Source organism: Saccopteryx leptura, chromosome 2, assembly GCF_036850995.1.
Source record: "Saccopteryx leptura isolate mSacLep1 chromosome 2, mSacLep1_pri_phased_curated, whole genome shotgun sequence".
Lineage (NCBI taxonomy): Eukaryota > Metazoa > Chordata > Mammalia > Chiroptera > Emballonuridae > Saccopteryx > Saccopteryx leptura.
In genome coordinates, this window is record NC_089504.1 from 55,803,249 (window position 1) to 55,822,330 (window position 19,082).

The 19,082-nt window shown below is 43.4% G+C and overlaps 1 protein-coding gene across 1 annotated transcript in view; it reads left to right on the forward strand.

Moving 5' to 3' along the window:
* The first annotated feature begins 13,345 nt into the window (after positions 1-13,345).
* The window catches only part of CEMIP2 (cell migration inducing hyaluronidase 2), a 79,370-nt gene continuing 73,633 nt past the window's right edge, over positions 13,346-19,082 (forward strand). Inside the window, exon 1 of the mRNA XM_066368004.1 lies at positions 13,346-13,848. The gene's annotated coding sequence lies outside the window, so the exon portion shown is untranslated. The remainder of the gene's footprint in view (positions 13,849-19,082) is intronic.

Below are 19,082 nucleotides of genomic sequence, written 5' to 3' on the forward strand. Positions count from 1 at the left end.
GGTATATGCTTCCACTTGTTTGTATCTTCCTCAATTTCTTTTTTCAATGTCTTATAATGTTCCAAGTAGAAATCTTTTACCTCCTTGGTTAAGTTTATTCCTAGGTACTTTATTTTTTTTGTTGCAATAGTGAAAAGGATTGTTTCCTTAATTTCTCTGACAGTTTATTCTTGGTGTATAAAAATACCACTGATTCCTGCATATTAATTTTATATACTGCCACCTTGCCAAATTCATTTATCAGGTCTAGTAGCTTTTTGACTGAGACGTTAGGTTTTTCTATGTACAGTAGCATTTCATCAGCAAATAATAACAGTTTTACTTCTTCTTTTCCAATTTGGGTGCCTTTTATTTCTTCTTGTTGTCTGATTGCTATGGCAAGGACTTCCAGAACTATGTTGAATAAGAACGTTGAAAGGGATTAACCCTGTCTTGTTCCTGATCTTAAGAGGATTGCTTTTAATTTTTGCCCATTGAGTATGATGTTGGCTGTCGGTTTGTCATATATGGTCTTTATTATGTTGAGGTATGTTCCCTGTATTCCCTCTTTGCTCAGAGGTTTTATCATAAATGGGTGCTGGATTTTATCAAATGCTTTTTCTTTGCATCTATTGATATAATCGTGATTATTATACTTCATTTGGTTTATGTGATGAATCACATTTATTGATTTCTGAATTTTGTACCAGTGTTGCCTCTCCAGAATAAATCCCACTTGATTATGATGTATGATTATTTTAATGTATTGCTGGATCCAGTTTGCTAATATTTTGTTGAAAATTTTAGCATCTATGTTCATCAGCGATATTGGCCTATAGTTTTCTTTCTTTGTAGTGTCTTTACCTTGTTTTGGAATGAGGATAATGCTTGCCTCATAAAATGAGCCTGGAAGTCTTCCTGCCTCTTGAAATTTTTGGAATAGCTTGAGAAAGACAGATGTTAGTTCTTCTTTGAATATTTGGTAAAATTCGCCTGTGAAATCATCTGTCCAGGACTTTTGTTTGCTGGGAGTTTTTTGATAACTGTTTTAATGTCTCCTTAGGTTTTCTGATTCTTCCAGATTCGGTTTTGGAAGATTTTATGTTTCTAGGAATTTATCCATTTCACCTAGGTTGTCCAATTTTTTGGCATATAGATCTTCATAGTATTTTCTTACAATCCTTTGTAGTTCTGTGATATCAGCTGTTACTTCTCCACCTTTATTTCTGATTTTATTTATTTGAGTCCTTTTTTTCTTGATGAGTCTAGTTAAAGCTTCATCAATCTTGATTACCTTTTCAAAGAACCAGCTCTTGGTTTCACTGATCTTTTGAATTTTTTTTTTTTAGCCTCTATGTCATTTATTTCCATTCTGATCTTTATTATTTCCTTCTTTCTTCTTCTTCTGGGCTTTATTTGTTATTCTCTTTCTATTTCTTTTAGATGCAGGGTTAGGTTGTTTATTTGAGCTTTTTCTTATTTCTTAAGGTATGCCTGTAATGCTATGAACTTCCTTCTCAGGACTGCTTTTTCTGTGTCCCATAATTTTTGGGTTGTTTTATGTTCATTTTCATATGTTTCAAGGAAATTTTTCATTTCTTCCTTGATCTCACTGTTAAGCCATTCATTATTTAATACTGTAACATGCTATTTAGCCTCTGAGTGTTTGAATGTTTTTTAGTTTTTCTATTGTAGTTGATTTATAGTTTCATGCCATTGTGATCAGAGAAGGTGCTTGATATGATTTTAATCTTCTTAAATTTATTGAGACTTCTTTTGTGTTCTAACATGTGGTCTATCCTAGAAAATGTACCATGAGCACTTGAAAAGAATGTATATTCTACTGCTTTGGGGTGAAATGTTCCGAATATATCAATTAAATGAAGTTGACCTAGTGTGTGAATTAAGGCCAGTATTTCTTTGTTAATTTTCTGTCTGGAGGATCTATCCATTAATGTTAAGTGAGTATTAAAATCCCCTACTATTACAGTATTATTACTGTCGACCTCACCTTTTATGCCCATCAAAATCTGCTTTATATATTTAGATGCTCTTATGTTAGGTGTATAAATATTTACAATGATTATATCCTCCTGTTGGACTGCTCTTTTTATCATTATGTAGTGACCGTCTTTGTCCCTTACTACAGCCTTTGTTTCAAAGGCTATTTTGTCATATATAAGTATTGCTACCCCAACTGTTTTTTCATTTCCATTTGTATTATGCACTTTTTTTCCATCCCTTCACTTTCAATTTATGTGTAGCTTTTGTTCTGAGGTGGGTTTCTTGTAGATAGCATATGTACACGTCCTGTTTTCTTATCCATGCAGCCACCCTATGTCTTTTGATTGGAGCATTTTATCCATTTACATTTAGGGTCATTACTGACATCTACTTATTTATTGCCATTTTATTCTTTAAACCTACTATCCTCTTTTATCTCTTTTTTTTCTTTGTTCTTTTTTATAGCAGGCTCCTTAACATTTCTTGTAGTATTGGTTTGGTTGTAATGAATTCCTTGAGCTTTTTTTTTTTTTTTTTTTTTTGAGGAAGCTTTTTATTTCTCCTTCAATTTTAATTGCTAGCCTTGATGGATAAAAAGTAGTCTTAGTTGTAGGTTCTTGTGTTACATCATTTTGAATATTTCTTGCCAATCCCTTTGGCCTGAAGTGTTTCTGTTGAGAAGTCATTTATATGGGGGCTCCTCTGTAGGTAATTAACTGCTTTCCTCTTGCAGCTTTTAGTATTCTTTCTTTTAGTATTTTTAGGTATGATGTCTTCAAACAAGTTCCATATCCCTTGTTCATTCTCTTCTCCTTTAGGAACCCTTATAATGTGGATGTTGTTTCTCTTCATGTTGTTGCAGAGTTCTCTTAGAGTTTCCTTAGTCTTTTTGAGCCTCTTTTCTTTTTGAAGCTCTGCTTCTGTGCTTATGTTTATCTTGTCCTTTAAATAGCTGATTTGCTCCTTCACTTCATCCAGTCTGCTGTTGATTCCTTTTAGTGCAGTCTTCATTTCTGATATTGTATTTGTCATTTCTGACAGGTTCTTTTTTATGATTTCAATGTCCTTTTTGATGCTTGCTATCTCTTTGTTTAAATACTCATTGTGACCATCCATTGTTGCTCTAAGATCCTTGAGCATCCATATAACCATTATTTTAAACTCTGCATCTGGTAGTTTGGTTACTTCCATTTTATTTAGATTCTTTTTTCTGGAGATTTCTCTTGTTGATTCATTTGGACCCTATTTCTTTGTCTGCCCATTTTGCCTGTGTATTAGGTAGGTCTGCTCTGACTTTGAAATTTGTTGTAGTGTCTTTATGAGGAAGATGGGCTCAATAGTACTGACCTCCAGGCCACCTGAATGCCTTGCTCTAGGAATACTTCTTGTGGGTAATATTTACCCTCATATTATATGTGAGTATTAAAAGCAATTGATCCTTTCATGGTGGGGTTATTCCTTCAGGCTGGCTGGCTCTAAGATTCAACCTTGCTCATGTGTATTAGACAATGTGCAGTGTCTGTCCTGTTGGGTGTGTTTATTCTCTACAGTGTCTGGTGTCTGCTGGACTCCTCCTTAGGGTATGCTGTTTGTGTAGCTAGTTGAGTCTTGTGTTGGTGCGGTCTGCCACCCAATCCTGGTTGTGTTGGTTCTTGGTCTTCTTGGTTGGTGTCAACCATTATTTGTAACCCACTGTGACCTACTGTCTGGAGCTACTGCTCTGTTCACTGTTTGTGTCTGCATTTTCTGTGCCTGGGTGGTGTGGGAGGGGCCAACTTGTATATAAGAATCAGCTTTCTCCTGCTTAGAGATGACAGCAGATCCATAGAAGTTCGAAGCTCCGTAAGATTTGCCTCCACTTTTCAGCTGCTCCACCTCCTCTTGAAGCTGCCTGGTCTTCCCACAGAGTTTTCTGTAGGAAGACTGTAGTGTGGGCTCAGATTGTTGTCACCCCAACCAACACTTCTATAGGTTGCAAGCTTGGTGGTTAGGGCATCTGAAGTTGGGAATACAATGTTAGTGGGACTCCCTACTTCAGGGTCTCTTAGTCAGGAGCTCAGTACAGGGAAAGTGTCCCCTACTCCAGAGCCTAATCCCTCAGACACTGATGGATACTCCAATTTTATTTCTTGCCAGTGAGGTGAACAGCAGTTTCAAATTGGGTGGGCCTGACAGTCCTCTCTGCAGAAGTTATTCCATCTGGCAGCCCCTGGTCTCAGGGAGGATGACTGAGAGAGTCCTACCCTAGGGATGACTATGTCCACCCAAAAAGTGGCTAAGCCTCTTGAGCAGACCAAACAATAGGCTCAAGGGCACCTGCACCTTGAATGTCTGTGCTCCAAGCTTCTCTCCCTTTCCCCTGTGGAATCTAGCCCAGCAGGGCAGGATATTCAAGACCTGGGCCAGCTGACTATGAAGCTCTACCCTGTCCAATGTGTATAAGACACTGTACTGGTGCTGATCTCAGAAAGCAGAACTCGCCTCAGCTGGGCCTAGTGTCTGATGAGCCCTTCCTTAGGACTTGCCACTAGCAAGGGTCATTAAGTCCTGAACTAATGCTCTCCACAGCTGGCCTCTGGATTTGTCTGCCCTGGGCCTCCCTGGAGGGAACCTGGCACAGGCCAGTGGAGGACACTTCTTGTGACTGGCCCTCCTCAACCTTCTTGGATCTACAAGCAATGCAGAGTTTGTGGCTGCCTCTGCTGGGACCAGGTGCAAATGGAAATACCAAGCCACATACCTCAGCTGGCTTTCACCCACACTGGACCTGGGGAACGTCAGCAAAAGGCCAAGGTTTCCTGAGATCTGTCTACTGTTGCCTCTGTCTGCTGGCTGTAAATTGGGTTCAGGCATTTAACAAACCTCTGGTAGAGTCTAGAGCCTGGGGAAATTTAGGGATTAGGAAAGGTGGTGGGTGTGACTCCCATCCCTTGGCCCCAGGTGTCAGTCTGTCCAGATGTTTTTCACAGACCTCAGTAGGGTGTGGCCCTCAGGAGTCCAGTGGGTGTGGCCTCTGAGACCCAGAAGTGTAGTCTGCCTGCAGTCAGGACAGTTTCTACTGAGTGTCCCGTGAGGTGGAAGCACCAGTTATAGTTTCGGGAGAGTGTGGGAGAAAGCTTGGGCCTCAATGCCAGAGAACTGTGTTACTGATGCTTCCTTGTTTCCTGGCTTCTCAGAATGGCCCAGTCTCCATAAGGTGGGGAAGGAGAGATTCTTGAGAACAGGGCAGTTACTTTCTCCCAGGCTGATGCCACATGGCAGGGACTGCTCTGCCCAAGAAAGGTGGCAACTGCAGTATTAGAGAATGACACAACACAGGGTTTCTTTCTTTCTTTTTTTAAAAATTTATTTATTCACTTTAGAGAAGAGAGACAGAGCAAGAGATAGAGAGAGAGATAGAGAGAGAGATAGAGAGATAGAGAGAGAGAGAGAGAGAAGGGAGGAGGAGCAGGAACCATCAACTCCCAAATGTGCCTTGACCCGGTAAGCCCAGGGTTTCAAACTGGCAACCTCAGGGTTCCAGGTCGATGCTTGATCCACTGCACCACAGGTCAGGCAGCACAGGGTTTCTGGTGGCCATCCCCAAAGAGTCTCTTCCTCGGCCACCAACTTCATACTCTTCTCACAGCACTCTAGTTCTCTCAGCCTTTCTCCACCAGAGCCCCGAGTAGGTGGCTGTGAATGAGATTTTCTGTACTGAATGAACCTTTAAGACAGAGTCTGTATCTCCGAGAGTTCCCATCTCTTTCTTGCAGACAGAAACCTTGGCTCTTTTCACTGCCAAATGCTATGTGGGTGCCTCTTCTAGGCTTTGCAGCTCTAGGCAGTGGTGTTGGGCCTGGGGTTTAGGACACTCACCTCTCAGGGTGAACCTCCCTGCAGTGAGAGTCCTTCTGGACCATCAGCCACCCCTCACTCCTGGGAGTGGGGCAGCCCTTTCTGCATCTCTGTCCTTCCTACTGTCTCAATGTAGCTTCTTCTGTAATCTTTTGTTATAGACTCCTCTTCATTTAGTCGCAAGTTGGTTTTTGAAGATGATTGTTCTTAGATTAAGTTGTAATCCAATTTGGTCCTGGGAGGTGGCAGTTGGAATGTCCACTTACTCCCTCGCCATCTTGGCTTTGACAGCTGTGAATTTATGCAGGTAAGATACTCCTTTTTTATTTTAAATTGAATTTATTGGGATGACATTGGTTAATAACATTACATAGGTTTCAGGTGTACCATTCCATAATACATCACCTGTACGCTGCACCACACATTCACCACCCCGGTTCCAGGTACTTCTAATCTTACCTTTCTTTTCTAATTATGCTTCTTTGAAGAGCACCCTGGATTCTTAATCTTTCAAGGTAAAGTGGATTTATGCTTCTTTGCTGGTTGTCTGCAAGAGAGGAACAGTAAGAAAGGGATAAAACCCAGGAGATAATGATTTCAGAATATTGGTATCATTTGAAATTAAAATCCATATTCATAATCAGCTTTCTCAATTTCTATACAAAATCACTATTTAAAATCTTTCAATACTCATCTATATGTCTATATGTACTTAAAATGAAAAGATGCTACATTTCTCAGGTATATTTCTTCAGCTTACATATATCACACAGTCTTCATACAGCAAACCGAAGATAGTGGTGGCAATACCACATGTATTTTAGGCATGGTAAAAGCAAATCTTAATCCAAAATAGTAGCAACTTTGTTGTAGTTGAGTGACTTCAGGCTACTCATTTCCCTTCTCAGGAACAGTGTCCTCAACTGTGAGATGAGACAATTGAGGAAATGTCCCTTCTAGTTCTTGAGTCTGGGTACCAGTAGCAATGCAAAATCACTTAAGTGAAGATACCTGTGTAAGCCCTTTAAAAAATCACTAAATGTATTTCACTTAAAAGGGTTTTGTGAAAATTTTGAAGATGTCAGATGAGAATCAGGATGGAATCATAAATCACTTTTTCTTTTTTAAAGTAAAAGTTCATGTTTTTTTAATGAGTAAAAGGAAAGAAGTTTTAATTCCTACTTCTTACTTAACAGAATTTAAAGGCCTAACATAAACATTTTTCCTTTCTATTAAATGACTGTGTCAGAGTTTTAGCTATATCAAAATTGCTTACATTATACATTAAAGCAAGTACCCAGAGAGTTTAAGTGGAATTATGCAGTTTTCCTAAGACGCTGATTAAGTGTGAGAATGAGGTTACTTAGGTTAGTTGAATGAAAGGACTTAAAGAAAGAAGAGATGGTTTTGTAGACATTCAGCTGAACCACAGCAGAGAAAGGTCACACTAACATTGCGTAATGTTATTGCTCCAGGTCAGTAAGGGAAAAACTCTTCTCAGTCTTTTTATAAAGGTGAAGACGGCAAACAGCATATCAGAACCTTCCTACTGAAGCATTAGTCACCCAGAGAACTGTTTCCACACCTATACACTAAATGTAACAGGGAGCAAGTATGAACAGGAAAACATGATTTAAAAACAATCTATTCAGACCCACATGGAATGAAGCACTGTTTTTAGGAATTAAGTAAGTTCTACAGCCAGAGAGAAAATAGAAAGGGGAGAAATGAACGATAGTTAAGTGAGGTTCTGTCTAAAAATGATTTGAGCTGGCAGTTGGTCAGAGTGTCATCCAGAAATGTCAAAGTTGCAGGCTTGATCCCGGCGCAGAGCACATACAGGAGACAATCAATGAAAGCACAACTAAGTGGGACAAATGAATGCTTTTCTTTCCCTCTCTCTCTTCCTTCCTCTCTGTCTCTTTAAAATCAATTAACAACAATAACAACAAATAAATAGAAAGCTTAATGAGCATTAATGGGTACTAAACATGATACTTAAAAAAAACAGCACTCTGGCTTGGTTGGTTAGAGCGTCATCCCGAAACACAAAGGTCAGTTTGATCCTGGGTCAGGGCACATATAGGAACAGATTAATGTTTCTCTCTCTCTCTACCTCCCTCTCTTTAAAATCAATCAATAAATTAAAAAAAAAAAGGTTTGCACTGAAAAACTCAAGGAAGCAGAGGCACTGCAGTGCTGAATGCAGAGGTGCACAAACTCTTTCCAAATCTTGGTATTTGGTCCTTTCCCCTCTCCTGGAGTCTCTGCGAACTCCTTTGTCATCTACTCAGCAAGGAGTGCCAGTCTACAAAGTGAGGATTTAGACATAAGTGAGGTTCAATCTTCAATCTCTGAATCTTCAGGTACCTAGGCTACCAGCTGTGAGGGGGAGGGCAGGATCGGAGTGACCAGGGTAAGACCTGTTTAATAACCATAGCAAAATGGGGACTAGTTGTGTGAAGGCAGATGTGTGTACAGGGCCACGGGAGCTGAGGGGAGGCCCAGACGACCTTAGAATGTTTATGGAAGGGGTGACACTGGCATTTTAGAGAGCTGCACACACAGGGAAGGACACACAGAGCTAGAGAGGTATGGAAAAATTAGACATCTTTGGAGTGAGTCTGCTGTCTCTCACCATTAAAGAGAAACCTTCAGTCCTTTAGGTGATGCTCACTGTATGTTTCTCATAGCCTTCACCTCCAACCTGGATCCCAAGAGCACTCAGTTTCCTATCCTCACCAAAAAAGTTATTGCGAGTGTTACCTGATACAGAATTCCAATTTAGCCTGACCTGTGGTGGTTCAGTGGTAAAGCTTTGGCCCTGGTCTTGCCAGGTCAAGGCACATATGAGAAGCAACTATGAATTGTGACTTCCTGCTTCTCCCCCATGCCTCTCTTTCTCTCTCTCCTCTACTCTAAAATCAATAAATAAAATCTTAAAAAAGAAAATTCTAGTTTAGCCAATCACAGAGGGCTAAAGAAGAGGTGACTGGAAGTACCCATAACACAATTTGCTGAGCACCTGTGGGGTGTGTAGCTAAGCCCCTTACAGTATTACCATATTTAATTCTCATAATGACTCAACGTGCTAGGTACTATCATTATTACCATATTAAAATTAAGAAACTGAAACAGAGAGAGGCTAGGCATCTTGTCTGTAGTTCTATAACTGGTGAGCTATGGATCCTAGTTCTAGCAATCTGACCGAAGGGCATCAACTCTGAGCCAGTATGTTCTTCTGCCTCATGACTGAGCACTGCCACTACTAGGGGAAAAAATCACGTGGGCATCCCACTCATCCTGAGGCTTCTCTCCTCGAATGGAGAGGGAGCACAACAGTGAGAGAGTCACATAGTGTGTGTGACATGGAGATGTGCTGACCAGATCCGCCTTCAAGGAGAATATGCTGCCCAGCTCCGAGTGCCACTGACAGCTGGCCCTCTTAGGGACTGCTTCAGCTGCCGAGTCCCCTTTCCCGAGGTCATGCCACTTCTCAGTAACTGATTCAGGAGGTATACGAAGGTTCTGCCACATAGGCACAATGATTCTGAAGGGCCGTGCTAGCTGCAGGGCCTGCCGGGGGTCCAGTGAACCTGTTGTTGGGTCCACGCTGCCCCTCAGCTTCTCTCTCTGCCCCATCCTGCTTCCAGTCCCTCCCTCCGCAGGTGTCTACCACATGGGTATCCTTAGTGAACGTACAGCCTCTGGGTCTCGGAGCCTGCTTCCCTGGGAACCCATTTGGTGATGACATTAATTCCATTGACCAGAGAAATTTCTGGCCTTTCACTTTGTTCTGTATCCTCTGTGACTTCCTTGCACATTAATTTCCTTTGACTTTTTTCATGTTTTGGGTAAATAAGAATAAAAGTTTATGAAATTGTCAAAGGTAGGCTATACAAAGGTTCATCTGATTTTTTAGTTAATATACTTTATTTTTAAAATTTATTATTATTATTTTTTTTTTTTGTATTTTTCTGAAGCTGGAAACGGGGATAGACAGTCAGACTCCCACATGCGCCCGACCGGGATCCACCCGGCACACCCACCAGGGAGTGACGCTCTGCCCCTCCGGGGCGTCGCTCCGCTGCGACCAGAGCCACTCCAGCACCCGGGGCAGAGGCCAAGGAGCCATCCCCAGTGCCCGGGCCATCTTTGCTCCAATGGAGCCTCGCTGCGGGAGGGGAAGAGTGAGACAGAGAGGAAGGAGAGGGGGAGGGGTGGAGAAGCAGATGGGCGCTTCTCCTGTGTGCCCTGGCTGGGAATCGAACCCGGGACTTCTGCACGCCAGGCCGACGCTCTACCACTGAGCCAACCGGCCAGGACCTAATATACTTTATTTAGAGCAGTTTTAGGTTCATATCAAAACTGAGCAGAAGGTACAGAGATTTCCCGTATAACCTTGGCCACCTTCGCGCCTCAACAGCCTCCCCCGCTGTAAACATCCATTTCCCTTGGTTTTGGCAATAGATATAGGATATGGAAGTAAGACGATTTTAAAAACCAAAACTTACATTAAAAAATATATATATAAACTTTTTTTTTTTTTTTACAGAGACAGAGAGAGAGTCAGAGAGAGGGATAGATAGGAACAGAGAGAGATGAGAAGCATCAATCATCAAGTTTTTTGTTGTGGCACTTTAGTTGTTCATTGATTGCTTTCTCATATGTGCCTTGACCATGGGGCTACAGCAGACCGAGTAACCCCTTGCTCAAGCCAGCAACCTTGGATCCAAGCTAGTGAGCTTTGTTCAAATCAGATGAGCCTGCACTCAAGCTGGCGACCTTGGGGTCTTGAACCTGGGTCCTCCGCATCCCAGTCCAGTGCTCTATCCACTGCACCACTGCCTGGTCAGGCGAAAAAAAAATGAACTTTTTATTGTTACTTTTAACATTAGAAGGTTGACAGATTTGATTCCAGTAAGCTTCTGCTGTATGACATTAGGCAGGCTCCTTAAACTTTTTGATTCCCAGTGTCCTTGTCTCTAAAATTGGAATAATAATTATTTAGAGGATTAGATAACATATTCCAACTCCAAACAAAGTGTCTGGCACTTAATGAAGATTCACAAGATGGTCCCTGGTCAGATAGCTTGGTTGGTTAGAGCATCATTGTGATACGCAAAGGTTCAATCTCCCATCAGGGCACATATAGGAACAGATTTATGTTTCTGTCTCTCTCTCTGTTTGTCTCTAAAATCAATCAATAAATTTAAAAAATTCACAAAATGAACACTTTTATGCAAATTTGGCACTGCACAGGCCACTGGGTATATTTGATTCCTGTGGCTACTGTAATTCATTACCACAAACGTGGTGGCTTGAAATAATAGATATTTATTCTCTCATGCCACAAGTCTGAAATGAGCTTCACTAATCTGCAATCAAGTTTTCACCAGGGCCTTTCTCTCACTGGAGGCTCTGGGAAAGAATCCTCCTTGCCTCTCTTTCAGCTTCTGGTGCTGCTGACATTCCTTGACTTGTGGCTGCATCACTCCAATCTCTGCCTCCGTGGTCACATTATCCTCTCCTCATTTCTGTGTGTCACATCTCCTCCCCGCCTTCTTTATAAGGATACATGTCATTGTAACTAGGACCCAGCTGGATAACCCAGGATAATCTCCCCTAATCAAGATCCTTAATTAAATCCCATCTGCAAAGACCCTGTTCCCATATAAAGGAATATTTCTAGGTTCTAGAATTAGGATCTGATTATCTTTGGGACACAATTTTTCAGCCTACCATATAGGGTGCCACAAGTCCTGTCCTGTCTTTATAAGGCACGGTCCTAAACATCTTACCTTTGAACTACTAAAGTCATCCTTCGTCTCTTCCAGTTTGTCATTTGAAATCATCTGCCTTATTTTTAAAGAACTTTCCTTCCTTTTTCAGAAGGAACAGTGGCTCCCAAAGGTGGGTGTTTAAGGCAGGGGTCCCCAAACTTTTTATACAGGGGGCCAGTTCACTGTCCCTCAGACCGTTGGAGGTACAGTTTTTATAAAAAAAACTATGAACAAATCCCTATGCACATTGCACATATCTTATTTTAAAGTAAAAAAACAAAACAGGAACAAATACAATATTTAAAATAAAGAACAAGTAAATTTAAATCAACAAACTGACCAGTATTTCAATGGGAACTATGCTCCTCTCACTGACCACCAATGAAAGAGGTGCCCCTTCCAGAAGTGCAGCGGAGGGCCGGATAAATGGCCTCAGGGGGCCGCATGTGGCCTGTGGGCAGTAGTTTGGGGACCCCTGCTTTAAGGTCTCAACACTGAATGGTGTTGCTATTTGGCAGGCATCTTACCAAGGCTTTATTTAATTTGAGGATGCTCGCTAGCACTGTTTCTTTAACTTACATATGTCAGGCCCCTCTGATTCACTAAGTGTGAGGTCTGGGAATCCAAAAATTTCAAAATGCCCCAGGGGAATCTTATCATCAGCTATGATTTAGAAACATAAATCCTACAAAGTCCTGAACCAAAATGCTTGAAATAGGAAATTCTCCTTCCCGCCTGCTGGGTGTGTCTTGGTTACATGACTGAGTTATTAAAAGAAAAAAAGCCTGAACAATCCTATCTGTACAGTACTCACTCACTGACAGAGTTCCCTAGAGGGAAAACTTCCAATTCTGAACTAAAAAGAGGATGAAGACGGCCCGGATTTGGCAATCCTGCTGCTGTCACTAGCTTGGAACCTCGTGGGTGTGACTAATCAAGCCGGACCCCCCTTAGCTGGAGCCAAGGCTTTTCCTCCGCGATAGCAGCTCCAGCCAGGGGCCGGGTGGTGGAGCTGGGCTTTTCCAGCCCGGATGGGGGCGTCCAAACAGAGGTACTCAAAGACACTGTGGTGGGCCTGGGAGTGGCTTTTAACGCCACTCCTGCAAGCGGCAGCCATTCCAGAGTGGCGCGAGCACGGGGGCGTGGGGAGGCATAGGTGTATTTATTCTGACATTAGAGCGGTGTGCTGGGGCCATTCAGAGCTGCCAGGGGAGCTGTACTGACCCGAGAGCTGGCTTGTTCTTCGGAAAAGCTTAAGAACACAAGAGACCGTGGTTGGCCAGGTGGGGGCAGCCGTGGTGCGGTGGTCGGACGAACAGAACATTTGCAGGAGTTGTGGAAGTACAACTCCTCCCTTTGGGGGGTTATGGCAGCGCAGAGTGAGGCTCAATTGCAGGTGATGGGGGTACGGTCAGGTTCGGCCCGGAAGTGATGGGGCGCAGGGTCAAGTTCAGCCAGGCCCTGTGCGCGCGGCGCGGCAGGGTGGCGCTGGCAGCTGCAGTCCCGGGCGCTGGCCGGGTAGCCTGCCCCGGCGGCCGTGCTCCGGTAGCTGTTCCCTAGCGCCGCGCCACCAGCTCGGAGAGCCGGGGTCCGCAGCTCGCGCAGAGCGGGTGTGGCGGGAGGAGCCCGGCGCGGCCACCGCCTCCTCCGGCCGCAGGCTCCTCCTCTCCCTCCACCTCCTCGGTGCTGCCTGCCCGCCGGCCCAATCCGCAGCCCTCGGCCTCAAGAGAGCCGGGTCGCTTGTCTGGCCGGCGGTGGCTGAGCGCGACCCTAGTGAGCCGCGGCGCCCGCCGACCAGGGACAAGCGCGACTCCCGGGAACCCCCTCAGCCCCGTGCTGCCGCCTCCTCCCCATTGTCGCGGGGACGCTCCGGCCCGCGCCGCCCGGGCCACCATTCTCCTCCTCTTCCTCCCGGAGGGGAAGAGGCAGGAAAGCCGAGCGGCTGCTCCGGGAGAGAGCCAGCCGAGGCCCCTGCCCCCGCGGCTCCGGGCTGGGAGAGGAGGAGGCGGAGGGAGGCGCGCGTCACTCCCGGGAGGAGAGTTTCACCTACACGCTGAGGCTGTGGCTGTGGCTGCCAGTTGCGTAAAAGCAACGGCGGCGGCGGCGGCGGAAGGCGCCGGGGCTTGAGGGGCTCCGTGGCCATGGAGAGGAGATCTGGACCTGGGGACGCCCAGAGCTCGGCTCCGTCTCTTTGGACAGTTGTGTAGGCACCTGAATTGGCCGACGCTGAGCGGGGCAGGGAAAGGTAAGAAGAGATGGGGTCACCCGCCCTCGCTCCGCCTCTCTCGTTGCCCCCTGCGGGCCACTGTGAGAGGGCGGACCGTGGCCCCCCACCCCCCGCATCTTCCCTGCGCCGGGTTGCTTGGCATTTGGGCATTTCTGCTGAAATGGAAAACCTTCTCCCGCCCCCTGCAGCACCCTTCCCCGCTACCCCCGCGCGCCGCCTTTCCCCTCTTTGGATTAGGAGCAACAAGACTACCCCGGAGTAAATCCTCACCATAAGAAAGGGTCTTTTGGAGTCCTTGGTCTGTGATTTCTTTCTCCCTCTCTCTTTTTATTGCCTTTACGGGGAAGGAAACAATGGACCTTTGAAAGTCGGAGTGAACAGCCTCAAACTTTCTGGAGAGGGGTGGGCTGGGGGAAGAAACCCCACAGGAAGCCGACTGCAGTGAAAGGTTGATGGAATGTGTGTTGCAGAGTCTCGGCTTCAGTGTGCGCGCGCGCGCGTATGTCTTTGGGGTGATCTTTGTCTCTTTACAACTTGGGGTTGGCGTGGCCCCGCCCCCACCTCGCTTTCAGTTCAAGTACGGCGAGGAGTTAATATCGTGTTCAGCTTAGACCCCAAATACTAGCTTTCCATTGCAGAGTTATGAGGTCTTGGCAACGGAGGGGGAACCGTGAGGCCCCCAAAATGCTGCAGTTAATGCTAGTTGCTACATTCCTTGCAATAAAATCTAGGACCTGACATCCCTGGATGCTCTCTGCTGAGGGTTGATGTGTGTCACCAGACCTGGCTGTGGGGCGGGAACTGTTCACTTAAATTCTCCACGTAAATTAGGAAAACAGGCTTTGATGTATGTCTCCTTTCATCAGCAGTAGGAGTTACGGATAGAGTGCTTAATAATTTTAAGAACTTTCATTCCACGTAGGAGCCACTCACTGGCTTGTGTTCCTTCTGCTTGCTTCAGTATGACAATGTGATGTGATGTTGCATAATTGCACGTGTTGAGCGTTCGCAGATGTCTTTTAGAGCTCTTTCTAGATCAAAGTGGAGAATTTTAGACGGGAGGCAGGGCGGGAGGTTCACCTGAGCTGAGAGAGGCCTGAGTCCTCAAGGCAGTCAGGCATACCTGTTGGAAATAACTCTGAGTTAAAAACAAACACATTTAATAATTTAGTCTTAAATTTCTTTGGTTGGCTGAAATGGAGCTATTACTGTTTGACACTTGAAGGAAGCTTGCTGTTTTCCAAGTTGGTTTGGGCATTCATACTCTAGTTGTGTATCTGGGCATCATACTCTAGTTGTGTGCTTTAAATTGGCTATGCAAAGGGATCATTTGAGTTTGCATTTCTGGGCACCACTGAAGAAAGTGCAGTAGGCACTTCCTCCTCTTGGGAAACCTTGGGTAGCACCATCTGATGCTTTTCAATAAAAGCATTCCCCTCATCTTTCTGTGTATCTGCAGGATCAGAGTGTGTGGGAGGGGAACTGGGAAGTCAGGCTTCTGACTGTTGAAAAGAAAGCCAGTCCCCCTGATGGTTTTTATCTGATGAATGTGTATTTACAGGCTCAGCAAATTGAGGTTAGAAGTGAGTTCTGAGTCATCATGTGTTCTACTTTAACAACCTTTACCTGAGTGAGCAACTGAGGACTGGTCAGTGTGTGTGTGGACAGGGAAGTTGAATCAGTGAATTCTTACATGATTTCCTTTGTGACAACTGATTGAGTAAGGTCTCCTTTCTTCATCTAGCCTGTAACCCACAGGCTTTCAGAAGGCTCAAATTTCACAGCTGGATACTAGGATGGAACAACACCTCATTAGTGTTCTACTAGACCTAATCAAGCCTGTTCTCAAACAGCTACCTTGGAAATAGAAGGCAAAAGCAAGAGAGTGAAGTAGTTGTGAGCTACACTGAAGTTGAAGTGCTACTACTTACTAGTTATGACCTCTGGGCAACTTTTTGAAACTGAGAATGATGCGGTGATAAACTACACTTAAGAACATTTATATGGTCACTATCAAATTCACAATTTAAGACTCACATGGGAGGCGCTATGTAAATTTGTACCTTGTAAAGTACTGTAAAATATGAGTATTGCATTATCTACCCTCCCACTCACCATACATTTAACTAGCAATTATTAATCGCCTATAGTGTGTCAAGCCCTGTGGAAGCAAACTGAATGCCTGCCAGCTCTGTAGAGGGTTCTTGCTGTTTAGGAGAGGGAGTTGGATGGAGTGGTTGATTCCTGGGAGGTCATAGGGAGTGTCGATAATGTGTGGTGGCTTCTATCTATAAAGGAAGATAAGACAATCTCTGCTGTTGAAGAAATGAGTCCAGCAAAGGAGAAAAGGAAATGAACAGTGAGAAGGCTCAGTAAGTGTGTATTTGGAAAATTAAGCATAGAATGCTTTAAAAACCCAAAGGAAGACCAGTTTTTTTGGGGGGAGAGCAGAGCAGTTTAGTGAAAACTAAAATTTCCTAAATCAGACAAAACAGTAGGGACTGATAACTCGTATCAAAGGTCCATTTTGAAACATAAAGGTTAAAGGACTTAAAATCAGAACTCATTTTAAAACAAGACTCTGCAGTTGCTAACCATCTGCTTTGGGCAAATCCCCCCAATTCTTTGCACTTGGCTTGCTTCGTCTCTAAAACGAGTTTAAAATACTTGATGGAATTCTTTGAGGATTAACTTAGATTTAATATACTATGTATATGATAAAGTACCATACAAGCTCGTACCGTTTGATATCAAAAGGTACTTTCAAAATATGTTCTTTTTAAAGTCACAAATAGATACAAATCATAATTTAGTCTAATGGATCTCAGTCACAGATTTTCATTTTCTGAACAGGGAGTTTTCAGACATCAGCTATTGTCATATGGCATTCCTCACTTGTTCAGACATTCCAGCCATTGGAAACCTTTTCATGGTGTTCGGGTTTTGAGCACTCAATTGGAAGGCTGGGCTGTCTAGTATAGTACATCAATTGAGAGGAGCTTGTCTGGGTCTGTTCTATAACTTCCATAGTCTTAACCCCACCTCTCAAGTCAAGTTAGCCCTTCCACTTTCCTCTATCCTAACAAAAGGAATATAGAAAAGGAAAAGAAAGCTATGCATCTGCATTGTTGAAGCCATAAAATCACCCTTGATAGATGGGTACTAGACTTACTGGGATGATCACTTCATAAGGTATATAAATGCCTGATCACTATGTTGTACACCTGAAACCAATATAATACTGTATATCAATCATAACTGAAAAATAATTTTTTAAAAAATTACCCTAGTTGAACTAGTTTTCTCCATTTGTAAAGAGATGTAATTTTCAACTACACTGTTAGAGAAAGGCTGTTCTCTCAATAACAGCAGCTGCTGTCTAGGTGAAACTTGAATCTTTAAGCACGGCTTGCGTTAATATACTTGCTTTAATTCTTGTCTGGGAATGGACTGAAACTCATCTGACATTTTAATAAGTGGCCTTTGATAGAAATCCATACTCAGATATTTAAAACTGTCATGTTAAAGTTTTGGGCGGAGGGCATCATTACTGTAAATTAGTTTTCAAGTCAGTGCTGCACATGCTGAATCTTAGCATGTACTTGTAAAGGGCCTTAAAAATAATACTGAAACGAGGAAGTAGAGACCCAGAGAGGCTGACTAATTAGGTAAGGTCATGTAGTAAATTAATGGCTGAACAGGGACAAGAACCCCTTTGTTCCTATTTCTAGTCAGCATTTTTTTTCTCCAGTGTGTTCTAATTTGTTAGTTTTTTTTGTTTTGGGTTTTTTTTTTTGTTTGTTTGTTTTAGCAATTTTAGTGATTTTAATGTCTTAATGGTGAAATAATTTACATTTAGGCTTAGAAACCCATTGCACTCAAGTTTAAGGCAGACAGTATAACTTCTTTTTTGTTTAGGAGAATCTACACAGGATATTGTGCATATAAGGGGGTTAAGTATCAAATAAGAAACTAAGTGTAAAAGCATTTTCTAAAAATAGTAAAGAAATGTCAAATATTGTAGAAGTGCACTTTTTTTTTTTTTAAGGAAGCAAGTTCCTGGAAACATTATTCAGATTTGTATTATGAATCATAAGGCAAAAGCATATAAAATATGTTTGCATATTCCTTTCTTTTTTTTGTAGTTGCTTTGGGAATCCTTTAATGTTGTTTGTTAGGAACTATGTTTAGCAAATATTTTATTGCATTCCTAAGATGTGCAAGGCGTAGTGTGCTGGCTGCTGTGAGCAATACAAAGGTGAATGAGGCCTAAGGTCTTTATTAAGCTGTCTCTTTTTAAAAAAAAGTAAAAGAGGCCCTGGCCGGTTGGCTCAGCGGTAGAGCGTCGGCCTGGCGTGCGGGGGACCCGGGTTCGGTTCCCGGCCAGGGCACATAGGAGAAGCGCCCATTTGCTTCTCCACCCCTCCCCCTCTCCTTCCTCTCTGTCTCTCTCTTCCCCTCCCGCAGCCAAGGCTCCATTGGAGCAAAGATGGCCCGGGCTCTGGGGATGGCTCCTTGGCCTCTGCCCCAGGCGCTAGAGTGGCTTCTGGTCGAGGCAGAGCAATGCCCCGGAGGGGCAGAGCATCGCCCCCTGGTGGGCGTGCCCTTGCCGGGTGGATCCCGGTCGGGCACATGCGGGAGTCTGTCTGACTGTCTCTCCCCGTTCCCAGCTTCAGAAAAATACAAAAAAAAAAAAAAAATAATAATAATAAAAAGTAAAAGAGACTCAGAAACTGTGTATGACTTAAGACAGAATTGCTACCTCCTAACATATGAGTCCTTTGATCTTGTAGGCAAATCTGCTTTGAAATTGTTAATATTAGATTACCCTTTTAATCTGATTTGTAACAAGACGTTTGTTTTCGTAATGTGGTGGCAAGTGATAAACATTTTATATTTATTTAGCAGGGCTTCATCTTAGTATGGATAAAAAATAAAAATTGGGCAACATTTGATGGCAACATTTTTTATTATGAAAAGTTTGCCTAGGAGAGCTGTGATAGGCTTAGCTTTAATGTGTTTAAGAAAATGGCTTTGAAGCTGCATAGATGTACAATTGGAACTTATTGTTTCCTGAAAAGGTTGCAGTTAAAGACAAGTGATATTGAGCCACTGAGAAAAGAATTGCCCTCTTGACTCTGAATCTGATGTATCTTAAAATTTATGAACATTCATCTCAAAGGAGAAGTCCTGGTCATGCTTGATCACTAAGTTTCTCCAAAGAGTGAAATTGTTACTATTTTGGGGGGCTC